The 21,919-nt window shown below is 42.9% G+C and overlaps 2 long non-coding RNA genes across 3 annotated transcripts; both read left to right on the plus strand.

Annotated features, from left to right (window-relative positions):
* The first annotated feature begins 35 nt into the window (after window positions 1-35).
* On the plus strand, window positions 36-1,848 carry LOC131891585 (uncharacterized). Its single transcript, XR_009374431.1, has 3 exons — window positions 36-236; window positions 306-1,338; window positions 1,427-1,848. It is a non-coding gene; the product is annotated as an uncharacterized LOC131891585 (long non-coding RNA).
* A 978-nt stretch (window positions 1,849-2,826) lies between these two features.
* On the plus strand, window positions 2,827-4,908 carry LOC131892277 (uncharacterized). Of its 2 annotated transcripts, none has more exons than XR_009374541.1 (3): window positions 2,827-2,931; window positions 2,991-3,992; window positions 4,058-4,908. It is a non-coding gene; the product is annotated as an uncharacterized LOC131892277 (long non-coding RNA). The 2 variants fall into 2 exon arrangements; XR_009374540.1 differs by lacking the exon at window positions 2,827-2,931 and having other exon boundaries at window positions 2,944-3,992; window positions 4,058-4,293; window positions 4,351-4,907.
* The last annotated feature ends 17,011 nt before the right edge of the window (window positions 4,909-21,919 follow it).

Genomic DNA, 21,919 nt, shown 5'->3' on the forward strand with positions numbered 1-21,919 from the left:
TATGATTGCCGGATGGTGGCTGTTGACTAGATCTTTATTGTTCGTTTGTGGAGGTATTTATAATAAGGGAAAATGTCTATGGCGAGTATGATGGTAAGAGCAGGAGTAGTGATAAATGTAAATTGATCTCGGTGACTAGAATATAACACCATTCAACTCGGTCATCAGCATCATTGGGTTTTGTGTTATGCATGCCTTCGACAAGAGAAAAAAGATGTATGTAAGCATCGCACAAAGTAAGCACAATGGATAACATTGAATCATCACGCGAACACTATTGCAACGACTACAAATTTCTGTTTCAGGGCACGAAGTTTCCGTGGAACATTCTACGTTGCTCAAGTCGAGTATGCGCTAGATATGGGCTACCAAGTTTTGCATGCTTTTGAGGCATTACATTACCAAAGTCAAGAGTATTTAGAGAGGCCCTTTTTACTGCTTTTTGCAAAGAAAAAAATTGAATTTACTTTGGCAAATAAGCCTGCATCGAAAACGGATATCTTGGACATGGAAAACGAGATGAATCTTGACATTCCTGTGCTCAAACTTCGAACTTCTTCGAATGAGCTATCCCCTTTGCTTCAAGGATTTTATAAAAGGGCTCCCAACGATATCTTTGGGAAGTTCATGGCCAAGCCGGGCTCCAACACCTCAATTGTGCATTCCAATGCAGAAATCTGCGATGTCTTTTTTTCAATGGCAAGAAAACTCAGGGACGTCAATCCAATCACGGAACATATCTGCGAAGTGACAAATGAGTGTATCACCGATTGGTCCTTCCTTGGAGGCAACCTGATGGCTGGAATGGCCATTGTTTTGGAAGCTCAAATGTTCATGCTACAAAAGATGACGGCACTAATGCAAAGGAATGTCAATGTGTTGGGAATTGCCACCGATTGCTTGTTTCTCAGCTACCCTAAGACACTTGATCCCCCTGTGGAAGTGAGCTTGACATTGGGCAAGTTTAAAGATGCATATCCGTGCCATGAAAAGGATAATTACATCAAAGAATTCATGGCACTCAATTCGAGGGATTATTGCATCCAATTCATGGACGGGTAAATGGTAGTTAAGCTCAGAGGATTCAATCTAACGGCTCCGGCTTCCCGTGAATCCTTCATGACCCAGTTTGCCTCAATCAAGACGGCAATTTTGGAACACAGAAGGTCTTGTCTTAAGATCGATCAATTCCGATTGAGAAAAGGCATTGGAGTATCACCGGTTATGAAGAAAATTGCGTTCAACTTCAGTCCATACGTTTCCCGCCGTATTGTGTTCGAAAACAGCGACGGTGATTTGAAGTCGTTACCATTAGGAATAAAAAGTCTCAAATAACGGGTAAGATCTATTTCATCAAAAGTTTCACCATCATCATTATATACAGGTCTTTTGTTTTGGTCCATTTCATCCTCCTGCTCTCGTTCAGCTTTGAGACGGGCAATGGCTATTGCCACAAGCCTCTCTTCTTCCTCTTCCTCTTCTTCAAGTATGGGTGGGGGTGGAGAGGGAGACGGAGTGGCCAAACTAAACGGTGGAAGCCCCTCTTCCCTTCCAAGTGAAAAGTATGGATCGGCCAAATCGGATATGGATGAAACCGCTCCTTCTCCAGATGGGCTTTGCCGGGATGTCACTACAGTTCTTCCTCGCCTGATGAAACGCCAAATCCCACCGAACACAAGCATCACCAAAGCGGCAATCAGACAAAACAAGCCGCCCGCTCTTAACCACAAGTCGAATTTGCCTCCTGGATCAACGGAATGACAAGCAACTGTCCAACAAGGAACGTTACTGAAATGGATGAAAAATAGTTTATTGATCGGCAAGTTAATCTGTATTTAAATTATGAGTCTGAATAAAAGACAAAAATTTAAATGTTGCTTGAATAAGTTGAGGTGAAATTCTTACCGTTTGACAACGTACGTGCAGTTTCGACTATAACAATAGTTGCACCCGTCAGTAAAAATCTTACAAATTTTCATATGTGTCTTCCAAGTCAAGGTGCAAACCCGCCCATCTGCACATGAGACATTTCTAGATGGTACGAAATTTGCACCGGAATCCATTGTCTTGTCCTTTTACATGGAAGAGTGAAATTATTGAAATTATTTGCCTGTCAATACAAAAATAGCCAACTTACCGATATCACTGAATGGTTAGATGCTTTGGCATTTCCTAAAGTGAAAGCAGGCAATGGGGTTCCAGCTGAGATAGGCGAGCTCTCCTGGAAATGAACTCAAATCTTACGCACGAGGAAATGAATTGCAGTATGAATCGCTCGGTTACTAAATGGCCGATCTGAATTAGCTTGATCCCAGAAAGTGAAGCGAATTCGATTTGAGGGACGATTCATGGGCGTCCAATCGTTTCCTGAATTGAAACCTTGCTTTTTCTCTCCCGCATCCAAATTCACATAAAATTGAGCCAAAGGGGTTTCAATCAATTTGGTCGAACTTGAGTATGAAACACTTTGATAACCCACACACTGATTTGTGGTTAAAGTCAACGCTGTTGAACAAGACTCGTTACTTGAAAATATGACACTGACAACTTTGATGCCATAAGAAGAACCGTCGCTCATTTCAATTTCCTCTCTGGGTATAACCAACTCAATTTTTTCACGAATTTGACCCAAGGCAACGAACGAAAACATATCGAATGAAAAGGTAGGGGATAGAGGTCAACGACATTACCAACCACAACGCTTTCCTTTGAAGGAAAGTCTAAATCGATAATCGTTGCATTTGGCCCTTCCATGGATGCCTTGCAGTGGGGAACCAATAACACCAGTAATTGCATCCCGGAGAAAGCCTCAGCTCGTCTATTGCAGCCAATAATCATCATGGCGTCGTCATCGTCCCAAAATAACAATCAAACATTGAAAAGCATCATACAGAAGGAATGGAAAAATGAGAAGAATTGGTTTTCATTCAGGTACGGGTAATTTGCCGTAAAAAGATTTGGCGATACAAAATCGACAAAGCTACTTCCAGTGGAGCCAGAGCAACTTACGAGGGACTCAAACAGCAACTGCAAATGAAGATAACATACGAAGATGTCATTAATGCTTTGAGATCTGAGCCAAATTATCTCATGCATGTTCAGGTACGTGATATTGAGCGTCAATCACTTTTAAGCAAATCTATAGAACACTCTTTTATTGATAGGCACGGCGGCGTTGGCCTACGAGGTCCATGTTGGTCCATGGATCACTCGGTTTTTCAGGAAAGTCAATGGCTATCTATAAAAGCAATTGTCAACATATTTTGTTCGTATGAAGACTTTTGAACAAACCGGTTTTCATTTTCAACATTAGGCAGATGTTGGGTTTATGCCTGAATACAACGGTTACACTTTGTTCCTTTCCGGTGAGGATATACATGGATAAAGATGCCAGTGACTTGACTCTCCGACTTTTGTTCTAGTTGTGGACGTTTTTTCCAAAATGATTGCTGCTAGGTCCATTATCCGAAAAGATTTGTCAACTATAAAAAGAGCGTTTTTGTCCATTTTCAAACAGTTGGGTCAACCAGATCAACTTCACCTTGATCAAGGCAGTGAATTTTCCTTAAAAACTTGGCTTAATGACCGAGGCATTTATCTCAGTGTGAAAACGGCGCCTTTAAAAGTATGTGTCACGATCCTGAAGCATCGCTTTAAGGTACTCACAATCGTTTTCTTATTATAGTGTTCTTTTGCCGAGCATAGTATCCATCTCATCAAATTGAAATTAACAATTTTGCTACGGACCAAACTGTCTCAAAACTGGCCAAAATACTTGCCAGATGTGGTACAAGCCTTAAACGAGCGTCCAATTAAAAAAGTAATGGGCTGAGACCAATAGATATTGCCACCCGAGAGACGGGAGTCAAAGTTGACGAAACCGTGGGAATTGAAACGCCTAAATTTTCCATCGAAGTGCAAGATCAAAGGCAGAACGCTTACAAATCCAATCCGAATAAGCTTCAGGAGGGGATGTGGGTCTTTGCTATTAGGTGAGGAAATCAATCTGATTTTGAGTATTTTGACAATGTATGTAAATCCTTTTCAATTCTTAAAGGGATCCAGTTTCATTTCCCAAAGCAACCGATCTTCAAAGAAACGAACTCTTTCAAATAGCCAGAGTGCAAGCACAGGACGAACCAGTGCTCTATTATCTGATTGATTCGAATAAGCAACAAGTGAGGGGCGCATTTTATAAAGAACAGCTCATCAAAGCCAACAAACCGAAAGATGATACTTTTTTACGCCGTCGAAGAAATCATCAGAAGAACCAGCAGCAAGACTCTGGTGAAGGTAATCGATCAACTCGAGCATAATGGGTTGCTTTCATATCATAACTCGAAATTCTAGTTTCAAGGGTACAGATAGAATGTTTGGATCCCCAATGAAGATTTTGAAACTGGACCAGATGACCTGAACTTACCAACTCAAGGCTGACTCTCGAACAAGAAGCTTGTGAACAAGGACGGAGGATTCTGTTTGTTTGCACAACTCGGACACATGGCTTGTTTTTTAAGATTTCACAAAATTGGGGATTCGACGATAAGCACACCTGTTTTGGAACCCCGATCTGCACAACTTTACACTTGTATGATCCGTGATTTGTCTCGAATGAATCAGCCACCATTACTTCTAGAAGAAATATTTTTGAAAATGCAATGGTCAGAAGGAAACGGACAACCATGATACTCGAACTTTGAAATCAAAGTGAGAAATAAACGGCCAAATTCAACCGATTTCAACGAAACTTCTGGTGCTCAACAAAAATTAACCCTTATCGCTCTGATAGATTAGTTAAAACTCGAAACTTCTCACCCAGTAGCTTGTTACTCTCCCCTAGTTGAGGCATTACATGGCAATGTGGAGAGTTACGCGTCTGATTGATTCAAGATATACTATCCATTCTTTGCGGGTCTGGAACGTCTCAAAGGCACGATACCTTGGGTGGATAGATGACATGTTTATTTATTTTTCCGTAATCGTTTGCTTCGTCTTGGTGTGTGTGATGTTGCTGTTGGAGATGGTGTGTGTGATGTTGCTGTTGGAGATGGTGGGTGTGATGTTGCTGTTGGAGATGGTGGGTGTGATGTTGCTGTTGGAGATAGTATCGGTGAAGGTGGCGGTGAAACTGCTGGCAGAAAAAAGATAACTGGAGCTAAGCTCCTTCCGGCATTCCTCGTTGAGTTGTGGTTCCATGATGAATTACCGACCTAAAGACTGGGTTGCATTGATCACGATCTCGTGGGCCTGCCTGGAGACACGTGGACCGCAGAACCAGACCAAGAGCATAAAAATTGAGTAAACGAGAAAAGGGAGATCAATGTCAACGCATTTCTCAAGTTTCAATTGCGGAAGCCCTTCAAGGCGGAGATCGGAGATCTTGACTTCAATCTTGGCGATCTTAAGGCATCACTCAAAATTGTGACACAAAACCCGGATTTTGCCCCCCTTTGTGTGATCGAAAATTGCCAGGATTTCAGAGACAGTTTCAAAAAAATGGGCCACATCTCAAGGTTTTGACGGTGTAGATTGGCCAAAATCAATGCCTAGTGATCATAGGCGCACCTGGCTGAAACTGTTTGGGCAAATTTTTCTTTCTTATTTTGCTTCAACCTGTAGCCTTCGTCATGTCCAGATAATTTTGCCCGCTTTTTGATCGGCCATCAAGTCTTTTTTGGCTCCATCAGCCGCTAATGTTTCGACGTCCCGAATAGCTGACGATGTCATTGGTCACCTTGGCTTACCCTTATGTAGTAGATTAGATTGACTCAATCTGGAGCGGCTTTCTGGTTTCTAACTTGCGCTCAAGCGCCGCCTGCCTTTCAAGCTTTCTTTTTTTCCTTTTGGGATCGAAAGTTAGCTCAAAATGTATTAGTCCAGGATTTTTCCAACCATTAACAACGATACAGAGCGGCTTACAATGCAACTTTCAAAGCAAGTTTACGACAGTGTCAAACCACAAGTGATCATCAAGACCTTTCAAGGTGGAATATGCATTGAAAATATTGAATCCGCCAATTCCATCACAATCAAACGAGCCTATTTTTCACAAGTGGTGGAGTTTCTCATGGAATGTGTCAGTTACTTCCCAAACCAAGTGAATTGGTCCCTTCCGGCTGTAACATTGGAGGAAAGTGAAAGCAATGAAATGATGTTAATGCAGTTGAAAAAGGAATCTGAAAGGAGGGCTGCTCGTACGTTTTTGATGTTTTTCAATAATTCCCGATGTTCAAACCCTAAGTAAAGAAATCAAAGTTGCAATCAGATTCTTCTATTAACATCATTTCATTGCGACTGCTATTCTCTGTTACTAGAGTGAAACACGACAAATCAGCCTAGATAAGAAACCTAATGAAGAGTATCCCTTGATGTTTAACGATACTGGGCCGGTCTTGCAATTGGAATCAATGGGGAATGTCCAAGCATTGTGCCGCTCTCTATCTGCTTCCCTGCCGGCATGTCTACCAATGTCTCAAATGGAAGATATGATTTTTCATGCTATCATTGTATTTTACCGAAAAAAGCACAGCCGTGATCCTAATGTTTCCCTGTTTGGTTAAAACATTCGTTCCCTTTGATCCCACCAACCATTGTCGACCAAATCATGGCCGAAATTTAATTAGACGTTCCAAACGTAATCAACAGGCCCTCTAACCTGGACGTGGTGAACACATTGCGGACCAAAATTGATCTCCTGGAAGTGATTTGGAATCTTACTTTGATTGTCACAACTTGACGTGTAAACCTATAATTGAAATCAGTACATTCCTCGATTGAAGCTCGTCGTTATAAATATAATGTCATAACATAAACTTATGTAATCAATAAAACATTCAAATACCAAAAAAACAAATATCAAAAAAAGAAAAAAACGCGTGAAGATGAATGGTAACAGCCACAGCCAACACATTAGTAGCAGAGCACTTCAAAGCTTATGTTTCAAAATCTCGGCTTTTTCGCTTTCTTGTCTTCAACACGAATGGACAGAATTTCCCGAGCACGTTTGGGGTTTGTTGCAGTCTTTGTGCTTGCATTCGAAGCTTTGTGCTCGGCCATCGGTTTATCTGGCACCTTGGAATCATGCAAGACATTTGTGGTCTTAGCATCAATTTTGAAAGCTGGGACTTTCAGCGACACTTCCTTGGTCTTTTGATTTTGCATTTGGGATTCACTGACGTGTTTATGAAACCGTTGAGCTAAACCGGGTGCAGTCGCAAGTTCTGGTGCAGGATGAAATTCCGTGCTCTACATTTTTTCTGGAATTTCTAGCGGATTTTTGGCGAAGGTCGGAGCAATATTGCCGTAAAGACGATGCAAATTGAAACTAGCCCCCGTTCCCGGCACTCTCAAAATATTGTAAGGATGTGCCGACACAATGCTACCCTTGGAATACTTCTTAGAAGACACTGAAGAAATCATGTTCTTAATACTTGAAATCACCTCTTAAGTAGCAATGCCACCATTATAATCGACGAGAAATGACGAGGCTGAGAGTAAGCAGAAGAACCACAATTTAGGAGAGGAGGAAAGCCAGCAAGGAAGGAGGAGGAAGAGAGATTGAACAAAGAGCCATTGACAGGGCAGGACGCGATGGTACACCATCAAAGCGGGCCTGCAGCAGCCATTTTGAAAGCACTACAAGGACGGTTTCGTATTGGTATCGTAGTGGCCGACAGAGAAGAAGAGGGCAAGGAGGAGGAACACATACACCCTCTCGCTATTGACGGCCGACAAGTAAACCGGAACAAAACGAGTACATGAGCATAATTATTAGTGCTGGGATGAGTTGGGTAAACTCGTAAGAGCCCTATGATTTTGAGACTTCCAAACTTGAACTCCCTGAGCCATGCTAAAGTCAGACTTGACGACCCCTTTGACTTTTTGCTGGACTCGCCAAGTCTAGACTTGAGTTCCGCATCAGAATCAGGTCTAGCAGTGGACCAGAGGCTTTACCTGGGCTCAAGTTAAACAAAAAGAAACATATTGCTAAATTTTGAAACCTAAACTAATCATTTTTTCATTGACAAGGCCGAACTCGAGTTCTTTCAAACGACTCTAGTCTGGCTGATTTCTCAATAATCGAGTGAAAGACTCAAGTGGACTCGGGCTCGAGTCTGGGCTCGCCCCAGCACTAATATTGATACACGTGCTTATGCTTGCGAGCAGCAGGGGGCAATCGTGAACCAGACAGGCATCCTTCTTCTGTCCCGCTACATAACAAACTGGAAAAGGAGACAGGCAAACCCGGTGATCATGGATGCGCAGCAGCAGGGGGCAGCGGTGAACCAAACAATTACCCCTATTCTGTCCCGCTACAAAAAAACCCTCGGACAGAGAGAAAGTCAAAGAGAGAGGGAGCACCCAGTTATTGGTACCCAACAGCAGCAGGCAGGAACTAACGAACAAATGAAGGAGTAAGCATGAAACGCACTCATCGTGTCCCTCTTTCAGGGCAGCAGCAGGCAGGAAGTAACGACCAAATGAAGGAGTAAGCATGATACGCACTCATTCTGACCCTCTTTCGGCACACGATCAGTGCGCACGCGCTGATCCTGACCCTCTCTCCCAACCTCGGACAGAGAGAAAGTCAAAGAGAGAGGGAGCACCCAGTTATTGGTACCCAACAGCAGCAGGCAGGAACTAACGAACAAATGAAGGAGTAAGCATGAAACGCACTCATCGTGTCCCTCTTTCAGGGCAGCAGCAGGCAGGAAGTAACGACCAAATGAAGGAGTAAGCATGATACGCACTCATTCTGACCCTCTTTCGGCACACGATCAGTGCGCACGCGCTGATCCTGACTCTCTTTCCCCAACCTCGGACAGAGAGAAAGTCAAAGAGAGAGGGAGCACCCAGTCATTGGTAACCAACAGCAGCAGGCAGGTACTAACGAACAAGTGAAGGAGTAAGCATGATACGCACTCATTCTGACCCTCTTTTTCGGGACAGGATGAATGCGTATCATACTGCTATGTTAGAATGTTCAAAGACGACATTCATCAATTTGATGAAGATTTGGAACAAGACTGGCCCACTTCATTGGTCTGTAGTTACCCGCTTCATTGGGACTACCTCCTTTGTGTATAGGGGTTACGTTGCCTCTTCTCCAATCAATTGGGACCTCCCTGGTCATCAATGATAGGTTGAAAAGGATAGCAGTATGATACGCGCTCATCCTGTCCCAAAAGAGGGACAGGATGAGCGCGCATCATGCTTACTCCTTCTTTTGGTCGTTACTACCTGCCTGCTGCTGCTGGCCACCAATGACTGTGTGCTCCCTCTCTCTTTAACTATTTCTCTGCCCCAGGGTTTTATGTAGCGGGACAGAATAAGGGTGTTGGTGTGGCTCACGCCTGCCCCCTGCTGCTTCGCATCCATGAGCATGTGTATCAATAAGTGGAATGTTAAGCTCATTAAGAGTGAAAAGATCGAAAGTATAGTCTCACTGCATAGCTATACTTGAGTGTACTTAAATATACTCGAGTTATCCAGGCCGGAATCGAAAACGCAAGCATAGTGGAAATGTAAACAAGTTTAGTGTACTCGAAAAAGGGAATTGCCATTCATTCACTCAATTAGGTTTGGTTTTTCACGGCTCTTTGGTAAGACGTAATTACTTTAAAACCTAATAAGTTTATTGCTCATTTATGCTTATGTCTAGCTTTAGCAGTTTCTTTCTGATTTGTAGTGTAGTTTTTCTAGTTCCAAATCGTTATCTGTAGTTCTTTAGTTTGATTGTATTGGTCCTTTAGAGTTAGAATTTATTGTTCATTAGTGTATTGATTTTATTTTGTGTTAGACCAGTTTGTTCAGTTTATTTCTGTGTTTTTGTGTTGTTTTCCTAGTTTACGTATGTTCTTGATTCCTTGCTTTTCTCTGTCCCTTTCTTCTTGTTACTATCTCCATCTTTGATTTGTATGTTAGTTTGATGTGAAGTATTTCATTCCTATTTTGCTCTGTTGTCCTGTATCTCAGGACAAGATTGCACAGCTTTTTTAGTTCTTTTCTTCTCTTTTTCTTGGCCTGTTGATTTTGTTACTAATAGATAGTTCCTCCTGCATTCATGATGGAAGCTATTTTAGGAAAAGTCAGCAAAGAGGCTAGACAATGTTTGGACCTGGTCTTAGCTGGAAAGGATCGTTCCATAGTCAATAAGCCGTTTATTATAGAGGCTTTAGTTGCTTGGGTCAATGAAACCAGGGTGCTGCTTGAAGAACAGGCTCACCCAGTGGTTGAGAAGTCGACTAATTTGACCAACGTAGAAGTTGAAGTAGTACCTCCTCTTGAAAATGCGCAGGGAAAGACAGTTGTAGAGAAAATAGTCTGTCCTGTTTATCGAAAGCAGCCTTGTCCTGAAGAAGGAAAAGGCTGTCAGTTTGACCACCCTAAATGGTGTCAAAAACTTCTCAAGTTCGGCTTGAGAAGTACAATAGTAAGAAGGGATGTTCAAAGGTAGATTGTCCTTTTTTCACCCGTACATGTGCCGTCAGTCCATGAGACTTAAGACATGCTTTAATGTACGGTGTACCTCCGTCCATGTTGAAGGAACGCAAAGAAAGCGAGAGAAATAGGATAGCTCAGTTTCGTAGTTTTAGAGCTGACCCTATTCCTAAACCTAATCCCACCCCACCCCCTTCCTTAACCCATTTAGCTTCCTCCCTCCCTCTCCTCCTACCCCCCACCCTCTCTCCCAATTCCCTCCTCTTCCTTCAAATACCCAATTCACCCCTATTCCAAAAAGGTAGATCATGGTTTTTTAGTTAACAGGCTCCATGAGATTGGGATCCAAGGCAAAGTTCTCAATTGTTTTAAAAGTTTCATTTCTGGTAGGAAGCAATTGGTTAAGGTTGAGGGATCCCTTAATGATATACATGATGTCAAGTCAGGTGTTCCCAGGGTTCGATCTTAGGGCCCCTATTGTTTATAATATTCGTGCCCCGCTTCAAAAGCTTAGTATTACTGCCAGTCTCTCTTCTAATGCTGACGATACAAAGTTAGTATCTGGAAGGAATGACAAAGATTCCAGTAGCCTTACAAAGGACTTAGATCGAATCTACTCTTGGGTAAATTTGGTAAATGAAATTCCACTCAATGACATTTGGGTCAACTCCTTTAAATACTCCACTCGTAGATAATGGAGGTAAAGATATTGAGCAGGTCTCATCTATGAAAGATCTAGGTGTAGTCCTCCAAAATAATGGAAAGTTTGATGAGCATATCCAGCTGAAGGTGGGTAAGGCTTTTCAAATGTGTGGTTGGATATATCGCACGTTTAAGTCCAGAGATACCATCACGATGCTAACTCTGTACAAGTCGATTGTCCAGCCACATCTTGAATATGCCTCACCCATTTGGCCTCCAATGAGTTCATTAGGTTTGCAAAAGGTCGAACAAGTCCAAAGATATTTCACTAGTAACATCACAGGATTGAGAGAGCTCTCATATTGGGAGAGGCTAAAAAAGTTGGGACTGTACAGTGTTCAGAGAAGTACGAAAGGTATCTGATGCTGTACGTCTTCAAAAGTATCCATGAGCTTTGTCCCAACCCAGGATTTAGGGTCAATGCTAGTGACCGCAGAGGCTTAATGTGCGTTTTGAGAGCACCTTCAAGCCTTCGAGAATCCAGGCTAGTTTGAACAATGAAGTCCACATCTCTTCTTTTTCGCGGCTCCTTCATTGTTTAATTGTCTTCCCTCTGATATTCGTAGGGAATACGTAGGCCTCTTTGATTCGGTAGCATCTTTCAAGTCAGACTTGGACAATTTTTAGATAGCATTCCAGATCAACCCTACATTCAAGGATTAGCTCGGTCTGCCAACTCAAATTCGTTGGTAGACCAAATATCATATAAAAAATTGAAAGGTAATAAATAGACGAATTATTATCTTTCATTTTAATAGTACTGGCGGATTACATTCCCTGTAGCGGTTAGAAAAGCCCGTGAAAAACCAAACCAAACCAAAAAAAAAAAAAGAAAGACCTCCACTCTCTTTTAGACAGTCCAAAACGGACATCCTGACCCTCAGAACGATTTTTAGATTTTTGGCGTGCAAATCATTAGGATGGAAGATTTTCTACCTTCTTAGGTCTTTGTGGAGGCAAGATCAAAAAGCTTTCAAGGCGAGTTCCGGCCAACAGTGCCAAGGTGGATCTGCTAGTGGAATCCGGAGAAATCCAAAAGAGGGCATCAAGAGCTAGGGTTCCCACTGCGCACAAATCTCGTTGATTTTATAGCATACAGGGTGCGGAACCAAAATTTAGACAAAGGTAGGTGCCAAAGCCTGGCAATCTCTCTCTTCCGTACTCGAAAAAGGGAATTGCCATTCATTCACTCAATTAGGTTTGGTTTTTCACGGCTCTTGGTAAGACGTAATTACTTTAAAACCTAATAAGTTTATTGCTCATTTATGCTTATGTTAGCTTTAGCAGTTTCTTTCTGATTTGTAGTGTAGTTTTTCTAGTTCCAAATCGTTATCTGTAGTTCTTTAGTTTGATTGTATTGGTCCTTTAGAGTTAGAATTTATTGTTCATTAGTGTATTGATTTTATTTTGTGTTAGACCAGTTTGTTCAGTTTATTTCTGTGTTTTGTGTTGTTTTTCCTAGTTTACGTATGTTCTTGATTCCTTGCTTTTCTCTGTCCCTTCTTCTTGTTTACTATCTCCATCTTTGATTTGTATGTTAGTTTGATGTGAAGTATTTCATTCCTATTTTGCTCTGTTGTCCTGTATCTCAGGACAAGATTGCACAGCTTTTTTAGTTCTTTTCTTCTCTTTTCTTGGCCTGTTGATTTTGTTACTAATAGATAGTTCCTCCTGCATTCATGATGGAAGCTATTTTAGGAAAAGTCAGCAAAGAGGCTAGACAATGTTTGGACCTGGTCTTAGCTGGAAAGGATCGTTCCATAGTCAATAAGCCGTTTATTATAGAGGCTTTAGTTGCTTGGGTCAATGAAACCAGGGTGCTGCTTGAAGAACAGGCTCACCCAGTGGTTGAGAAGTCGACTAATTTGACCAACGTAGAAGTTGAAGTAGTACCTCCTCTTGAAAATGCGCAGGAAAGACAGTTGTAGAGAAAATAGTCTGTTCCTGTTTATCGAAAGCAGCCTTGTCCTGAAGAAGGAAAAGGCTGTCAGTTTGACCACCCTAAATGGTGTAAAAACTTCTCAAGTTCGGCCTTGAGAAGTACAATAGTAAGAAGGATGTTCAAAGTAGATTGTCCTTTTTCACCCGTACAGTTGCCGTCAGTCCATGAGACTTAAGACATGCTTTAATGTACGGTGTACCTCCGTCCATGTTGAAGGAACGCAAAGAAAGCCGAGAAATAGGATAGCTCAGTTTCGTAGTTTTAGAGCTGACCCTATTCCTAAACCTAATCCCACCCCACCCCCTTCCTTAACCATCTGCCTCCCTCCCTCTCCTCCTACCCCCACCTCTCTCCCAATTCCCTCCTCTTCCTTCAAATACCCAATTCACCCCTATTCCAAAAAGGTAGATCATGGTTTTTTAGTTAACAGGCTCCATGAGATTGGGATCCAAGGCAAAGTTCTCAATTGTTTAAAAAGTTTCATTTCTGGTAGGAAGCAATTGGTTAAGGTTGAGGATCCCTTAATGATATACATGATGTCAAGTCAGGTGTTCCCCAGGGTTCGATCTTAGGGCCCTATTGTTTATAATATTCGTTGCCCCGCTTCAAAAGCTTAGTATTACTGCCAGTCTCTCTTCTAATGCTGACGATACAAAGTTAGTATCTGGAAGGAATGACAAAGATTCCAGTAGCCTTACAAAGGACTTAGATCGAATCTACTCTTGGGAAATTTGGTAAATGAAATTCCACTCAATGACATTTGGGTCAACTCCTTTAAATACTCCACTTGTAGATAATGGAGGTAAAGATATTGAGCAGGTCTCATCTATGAAAGATCTAGGGTAGTCCTCCAAAATAATGGAAAGTTTGATGAGCATATCCAGCTGAAGGTGGGTAAGGCTTTTCAAATGTGTGGTTGGATATATCGCACGTTTAAGTCCAGAGATTACCATCACGATGCTAACTCTGTACAAGTCGATTGTCCAGCCACATCTTGAATATGCCTCACCCATTTGGCCTCCAATGAGTTCATTAGGTTTGCAAAAGGTCGAACAAGTCCAAAGATATTTCACTAGTAACATCACAGGATTGAGAGAGCTCTCATATTGGGAGAGGCTAAAAAAGTTGGGACTGTACAGTGTTCAGAGAAGGTACGAAAGGTATCTGATGCTGTACGTCTTCAAAAGTATCCATGAGCTTTGTCCCAACCCAGGATTTAGGGTCAATGCTAGTGACCGCAGAGGCTTAATGTGCGTTTTGAGAGCACCTTCAAGCCTTCGAGAATCCAGGCTAGTTCGAACAATGAAGTCCACATCTCTTCTTTCTCGGGCTCCTTCATTGTTTAATTTGCTTCCCTCTGATATTCGTAGGGAATACGTAGGCCTTGTTGATCCGGTAGCATCTTTCAAGTCAGACTTGGACAAATTTTTAGATAGCATTCCAGATCAACCCTACATTCAAGGATTAGCTCGGTCTGCCAACTCAAATTCGTTGGTAGACCAAATATCATATAAAAATTGAAAGGTAATAAATAGACGAATTATTATCTTTCATTTTAATAGTACTGGGGATTACATTCCCTGTAGCGGTTAGAAAAGCCCGTGAAAAACCAAACCAAACCAAAAAAAAAAAAAGAAAGACCTCCACTCGTCTTTAGACAGTCAAAACGGACATCCTGACCCCTCAAGAACGAGTTTTTAGATTTTTGGCGTGCAAATCATTAGGATGGAAGATTTTCTACCTTCTTGAGGTCTTTGTGGAGGCAAGATCAAAAGCTTTCAAGGCGAGTTCCGGCCAACAGTGCCAAGGGTGGATCTGCTAGTGGAATCCGGAGAAATCCAAAAGAGGGCATCAAGAGCTAGGGTTCCCACTGCGCACAAAATCTCGTGATTTTTATAGCATACAGGGTGCGGAACCAAAATTTAGACAAAGGTAGGTGCCAAAGCCTGGCAATTTCTACCAGCCATCATAATGATATCAGCTCAATGTTGGAAGAAAAGCTAACATATTTTGTAGAATGGATTTCTCTAAAGAGTGAACCATGTCTAAGCTTAAAGCAAAACGAAGGAGGTTGTTATATCTCCTCCATGGGGAGTCACTCCTTGGGCAGCCGCCAAGATTTTCGGTGTCAGCGGGTTCAAGCAGTAAAGTCCTGAAGAAAAAGAGGACTGATGACATATGGGACGACCTCAAGAGCCGCACAAAGAATAGCCTTACCACCTCCATGACAAAGTATGTTAGTTTTAATTCCAGTGTTGAGCTGATATCATTATGATGGCTGGTTGAAATTGTCAAGCTTTGGCACCAAATTCAAAGAAATATTGATCTCGATTTTAGTTCTGCACCCTGTAGATAGCTTTTTTCCTCTATGCTTCTACAAACAAAGTTATTCATTTATTGAAAATCTTGATCGAGTCTTGTAGCAAATACTGATGTTAACAATGGATATTACTAACGAATAAAGTAATTGATATATCAATATTGAGAATGCTTTTGGAATGCTTTTATTAAAATACAAAATGTTAATTAGTAGAAAAGTTGAAATTTGCCAAGAGTGTTGAGTTTTCCAACAAACTGTGTCTCCTTGCACGGACGACTGGAGAAATTCTAGTCGCCCGTACCTTATGTCATGTTTTGTATGGATAGGATCATATTCGAATGTGATCAAGACATTCCAACCATCACAAAGTCAGCACTTTTTCTGTTCACAATTCGAGCCCAACCGAGCATGTAATCCGATTGCTTTCCCGCAAATATCCAAAATTCAAACACCTTGTTTAAACTGCTATGTAAATGTCAGCCGGAAGAAATTTTCAATATATGGATTAACAGTATAAATACTGTTAGCTATTACACTCAATCTGCCTCCCTGATCCAACATGTTTTTTCCTCAAAAGATTCAGTTATAGCGAGCATTTGAAGTGCTTATGATTAATGACAAGAGAGACTTTTTGATGTCGTTGGTCAGACAAACTTGACTTTACCTACAATGTCTTTTTAAAACTTGACAGCATGTATGGCAAGATGCCTTTGGACAAGGTTAAGGACAATCAAACGTTTTCCATTGTTCAAGGTCGTCCGGATATTTTGGGCAAGAACAGAAAGTAAGAACTGCGAAATATGACCCTAAATACAAAAATCAAAATAGGCTTCGTTTTGAATGTGTCTTAGGACACTTACAAACTTTTTACCCGTTTCCACTTCCCAATGCACGGAATTGTCGTGCCTAGTTATATAAAACTTATTGGCCTTATACGTCGTTCAAAACGCACCACAAGTGAGATTTTCAATCTTGCATCCCTTCTATTCAAAATAGCACAGTTTGAAGCGTATATACTGAGGAAGATATTTGAATTGATAGGTGGCCTCCCAATCAAGAACAAGAGACTTAATACTTGAATCCTTTATCTAAGAAAGAGGCAATGTTTGCAATGCCATTTCATATTTTGATAACAAAGTATTATGGTTGCACCACCGTTACTTGGGACATGGACGAAGTTTCGCATCCAAAGGGCTAATATCAGTGTTTTCAGCAGAGAAACGATGCGATTAAAGCACGTTACCAGAATTTTGCCCCAAAGTATCTGGACATCCCTGAAAGCGAGAGAAAGGTAAAAAAACTCAAGGATATAATCCAACTATAGTCCGGACCCGGGCAAGTCAATATCACTCCTTGTATGTTCAGGCGATATCTGGTCTGAAATTATACTTACTTCCTATATGAGTTGGGTTGATGTTCATGGCAGTGTACACGGCAGGTGTCCGTCTGTCCAAGGTGCCAACATAGCCGGGTCTAGGTGGTGTCCGCTTGAAAACCATTTTCTTTTGAATTGCCCCAAAAACCGTGAATCGCATTGGGCGTTTTCAGTAATTTTTGTCTTGAAAATTTCTAGTCTGGGTAAATAAGAAAACTAATAACCTTCATTGCGACTCTCGGTCAGGTCAGTTTGTTCAATATGTGTCGAGCATATGCTCGCTCACATTGGGCTATCTGTGATATGTATATATAGCTAGGATCTCTTGGTAATAAACCAGTCAACTACCAAAGACTCAGTTAGATGGTGGACCTTGCGTTCGCCATATTGGTGACCCCGACGTGATCCCGACGTTCCGGTGTTACGGGCGGTGGTTCCAGTTTTATGGGCGGTTGCTCCGGTCTTTTGGGCGGTTGCTCCGGTCCCTTGGGCGGTTGTTCCGGAAGTTCATTCCGGCCCGTTCCCACTCCGGCCCGTTCCCACTCACGGCCCTGTCGCCGCTTCCCGGCCTTGTCGCCGCTTCCCGGCCTTGTCGCCGCTTCCCGGCCTTGTCGCCGCTTCCCGGCCTTGTCGCCGCTTCCCGGCCTTGTCGCCGCATCCCGGCCTTGGCGCCGCATCTCCTCCGTTGTTTTGTTGCTTTTGTTGGGGGGGAAGTAGTGTGGCGAGCATATGCTTGCTCACATTGGGCTATCTGTGATATGTATATATAGCTAGGAACTCTTGGTAATAAACTAGTCAACTACCATCTCCAGACTCAGTTAGATGGTGGACCTTGCGTTCGCCATAAATATATAAAAGTGTGGAAAAAAATATTATGCACAGACATCAATAAAAGGATCAAGAAATGAAATGGTCAGAATGATAGAACAGCTAATTGCAATGCGATACTGGAAATTGGTCCAGTGCTCAAGAAAAAAGTGAAGAGGGGAATCACAGACAGTACAAACAGTTTGGTACAGAGGTAGGTGATGAAAGTCTTGGTTATGGCAATATAATGGGTGAGCCAGATGGAGCACATCCTTTGTCAGCTCCCGTTGTTGATGGCATTGGGCCGGGAGTCACCAATATTCCCAAGGGATGTCGGGCCAAGGACAACAATGTGTTAGCCAGACCTCGACCAGGAAGGACAAATTGTGTCTGGACATCACCTCCAAAAAGGTCAGGTTCCCAACACTGTTGGACACTAACCTGGCCACCCCCGATGGTGAGGGGCTTTGCTTGGCAAATAAAATACGTCCAAGGAATTTGATGAAGGCGTCATCGGCTGATGTGAGGACGGATTGGGAAGCGTTGGGAAGCCAAAACTGATGTTCTTCAAGCTAGCAATGGCTGATGAGTGTAGAAACTGAGCCATTTCTTTTGACGTGTTCGAGAAGGTCGGGGTAGCCACTAATGTGGTAGGGTTGATCTTCCATCATGTTTATTCTTGGTTCATTTGTTCCATTGGGAGGTGGGAATCCACCTCTGATCCTGGTTTAAGCGAATTTCCGACCTCGAAGGGCAGGCCAGGCTCGTGCATGGGTTAGAGATAGATAGGTCAATTCTTCATCAACTGCTTGACTTGACGGGTCTGTGTGTTCTTTCTGTCCAAAGCGATACCTTCAACGCAAGAATGAAAGAATTGGGATAGGGAAACACATTGAAATGATTCAATGTAAATCATAGCCTCGTCACTTACTTACTTTTCTATCCTGGTTATGATATTGAATGCCTCCGAGGCAGTCCCATCCATCCATGCTTCCATTAATGGATCAATCCATGGCACATGGTCGAGATCCCAAATCGTCGTGCTAAGCTTAGGTTCATAGGAGGCGGATGACAGGGGGTGAGCTGGCTGGCTGGGAAATGAGGTCCAAGAATCCCAGCAGGCATTGTGATCTTCATCGTTTGGGTTCACTTCGATGTTTCACCACTCCCATTGATCTATTCAAAGTAGCTGACGGGCGTTTTTCACTCGTTCATTTACTCCCTTTGTGGGAGGAGGCTCAACGAGAAGATGTTGATGCCCAACTAGGGAAAAGTGTTGCCAATTTGAATCATCTAGACAGCCAACCCAGAAATGGGAAGAGCGGGCCGATAAACGTTATTCTCCACCGATTAGTTGGCGGTGCGCATTTTCATGCTTGTGGCAAAATGTTACAAGGTTTAAATAGAGACTTTTAGAGTTATCAATATTGTGTTAGGTTGGGTTGGGCTAGTTTAGGTTAGATTAGGTTTGATTAGGTTGGGTTAAGTTTTGAAAAGGAGCACCACCAACTAATCGGGGGAGAATAACGTTGACCGAGCAGGCCTCCTTGGATCCCTTCGGATCACTGGATGGAGGAGACGGAACCCGGCTGGCACTTAACGGGCTTGAACGGACTCACTGAGAACGATCGGAGGACAAGCACACTTGGAGCCTAGCGTGAGCATAGCTGAGTATAGCTGAGTACAGACCCCGAGTGTACTCCAGGACCTCAAGCATGTACTCGAGTGTACTTGAGTGTACTCGAGTGTACTGGTTCCGAAAACAGCGCAAAAATGGGAATGTTAAGTAACAATTAAAAAACCAGTAGACTTGACTATGCTTCAAGCACACCAAGCATTTTGAATTAATAAGCTTAACATCCGACCTAATATTAGCTGGGGCGAGCCCAGACTCGAATCCAAGTCTACTTGAGTCTTACACTCAATTATTGAGAAATCAGCCTGACTCGAGTTTTTTTAGAAAGAACTCGAGTTCGGCCTTGTCAATGAAAAATGATTGGTTTTGGTTTCAAAATTTAGCAATATGTTTCTTTTTGTTTAAATTGAGCCCAAGTAGAGACTCTGGTCCGCTGGTGGACCTGAGTCTCTTGTGGAACTCAAGTTTAGACTTGATGAGTCCAGCAAAAAGTCAAAGGGCTCGTCAAGTCCGACTTTTGCAAGGCTCAGGAAGTTTACAAAAAGTCTCAAAATCATAGGGCTTGTTCCGTCCACAATCGAGTACATCATCCTAATATGACATGGATAAATGATGTACAAGATGAATGATTGTTCCCGGAACGGTTTTTATCAAAATGTGAAGATAATGTATGTTATTATCTTGGGAAAATCACAAAGTTGTTGGATTGCCCATCGTGTAGTCCATTTGTCGGTCAGGTGTCGACCAAATGCCACCCTAATGCCCGTGAAGACGTCGTGATCCATCACAAGTAGCTCCTCCAGCCCTTGATCATAGATGTACAATCTCACAGGAACCGGTTGTTTTAAAGAGCTTTGCGATTCAGTGTGAACCAATCTTTACGTTGTTCCTATCACCAAGGAAAAGCTCCAGTACCCAGAGGGCTGGTCAGCCCAGCTACAACCATGGGTGAGGAATGTCGGCTACATGTTGGAAGGGAGGAGAAACAGGAAATCCTCGGTCATCAAAAGCGATATTCTTGTGATCATTTTGAGAAGGGGGAAGAGGATCTGAACAAGCAATCTCATCCTCAAGGATCGATGTTACCAAAATGTCGGCCCCCTGACGGCAAATGACGACCAATCCTTCCTGGATATCCCGTTGGGACGTAGTTCCGGCCCAATGTCAACCCTTTGCCGTTCAGACCCAGTGGTGGTCAGATGTGGCCCACATGCCACACCTTACAGAGGTAAGGAGGCAGGCAGAGGTAATCCATTGTCGGCAATCTGACGAACCCCTTGATGGCCAATGTGACTGACCTGACGAAAGGAGGTCAACCCTGGACATTGAAGAAACCGTCGCCGTCCACCAAGGGCCCTGGGACAACCCGTTTAGCCTCCATGAGGAAGAGGCGGAAACCAACGTGGTACGGGAAAGTCTTCAACAAGAACAGTCACATATTTGGGCTCGAGGAGAGCAGGAGTCACATTTTGGCGCTCGAGGAGAGCAGAGTCACATTTTGGTTCTCGAGGAGAGAAGTCTGTTTTGAACCTCTCCAAGAAGTCACCATTGAACATTGAAAGTGAAAACAACTCCCATCTTGAAGCTCTTGCGGGTAGTTGAACGAGAACATTTTGCTAGACGTGCTGGAGGTTGAATCAATCATTTTGAATAAGGACAGTGAAAGTCAACGATTGGAGTCGGGACCCAGGAAGCCATGCCGAGTCAAGAGGACCTGGGGAAGTGCATAGGATACATCAGTGAGCCAGCATAGACGAGTTGAAAAGTCTCTGGAGCTGAGTACAGGTGCAACTTCTGAGTTATACTCCGTCAATTCGATTCTGGACCTTCAATCCCATCGAACCGACGTCATCGCCTTGAATCTCCGTTGGACAAGAATCACCCTCATCAAAAAGTAGGATCAAACCATTTTCTGTCCATGCATGTTTTCCCTCTTCCATGGCCAAGCAATTACCCCCTCTTTCATTACCCGAGCAAGACAGCTGATTGGTAAAAGTGTCATTTTCATGTAGAGCAATTGAATAAAGTAGATGGAACTGTAACCGAAGTTCATCTTTGATTTGGCAAGAATCCGGTGTTAGACTCTAAGTGTAGAGATCAGCATCGTTTGATAGATTCTCAGTAGACTAGGTTAGTGACCACATTTTGCAGGATAGTTAGCCTTGAAGATTGGCCCAGGTATGCCAGACAATCGAGATTGATCTGGGGCCAATGGGGAGTAGAGGTAGCTAACGATTTGTATCCTTAGTCATTTGATGATTGTTTGAGGCCCTGATAAGGAAGCTCGAACTATTGCTCGTATGCCCTGATTAGGGTTATAACCGGAGGCTTTAAGATAGGTCTAAGAAATTTAAGCCCTTGTACTAGGTGCTCTCCATCTTTGAGAGCTATCAAGGTATTTTTACCTAGTGCTTGGGTCAGGAGTTCCATGTTTCCATTCGCCACGCGAATTCAATAAGTCAGGACCTTTCACCCCTGGCTGGTGGACGGAACAGGGCTCTTACGAGTTTGCCCGACTCATCCCAGCACTAATAATCATGCTCATTTACTCGTATTGTTCCGGTTTGCTTGTTGGCCGTCAGTAGCGAGTATCATCCTTAGGTAGCTAACCTTTTGCTTGTCAGCTGCCACTGTTTTCGAGGCCTTCGTAACCGAGCTGCCGTAGGCTTGCGCCGCGGTCTAGGCGCCCCCAGGTCC

Source organism: Tigriopus californicus, chromosome 12, assembly GCF_007210705.1.
Source record: "Tigriopus californicus strain San Diego chromosome 12, Tcal_SD_v2.1, whole genome shotgun sequence".
Taxonomy (NCBI): domain Eukaryota; kingdom Metazoa; phylum Arthropoda; class Copepoda; order Harpacticoida; family Harpacticidae; genus Tigriopus; species Tigriopus californicus.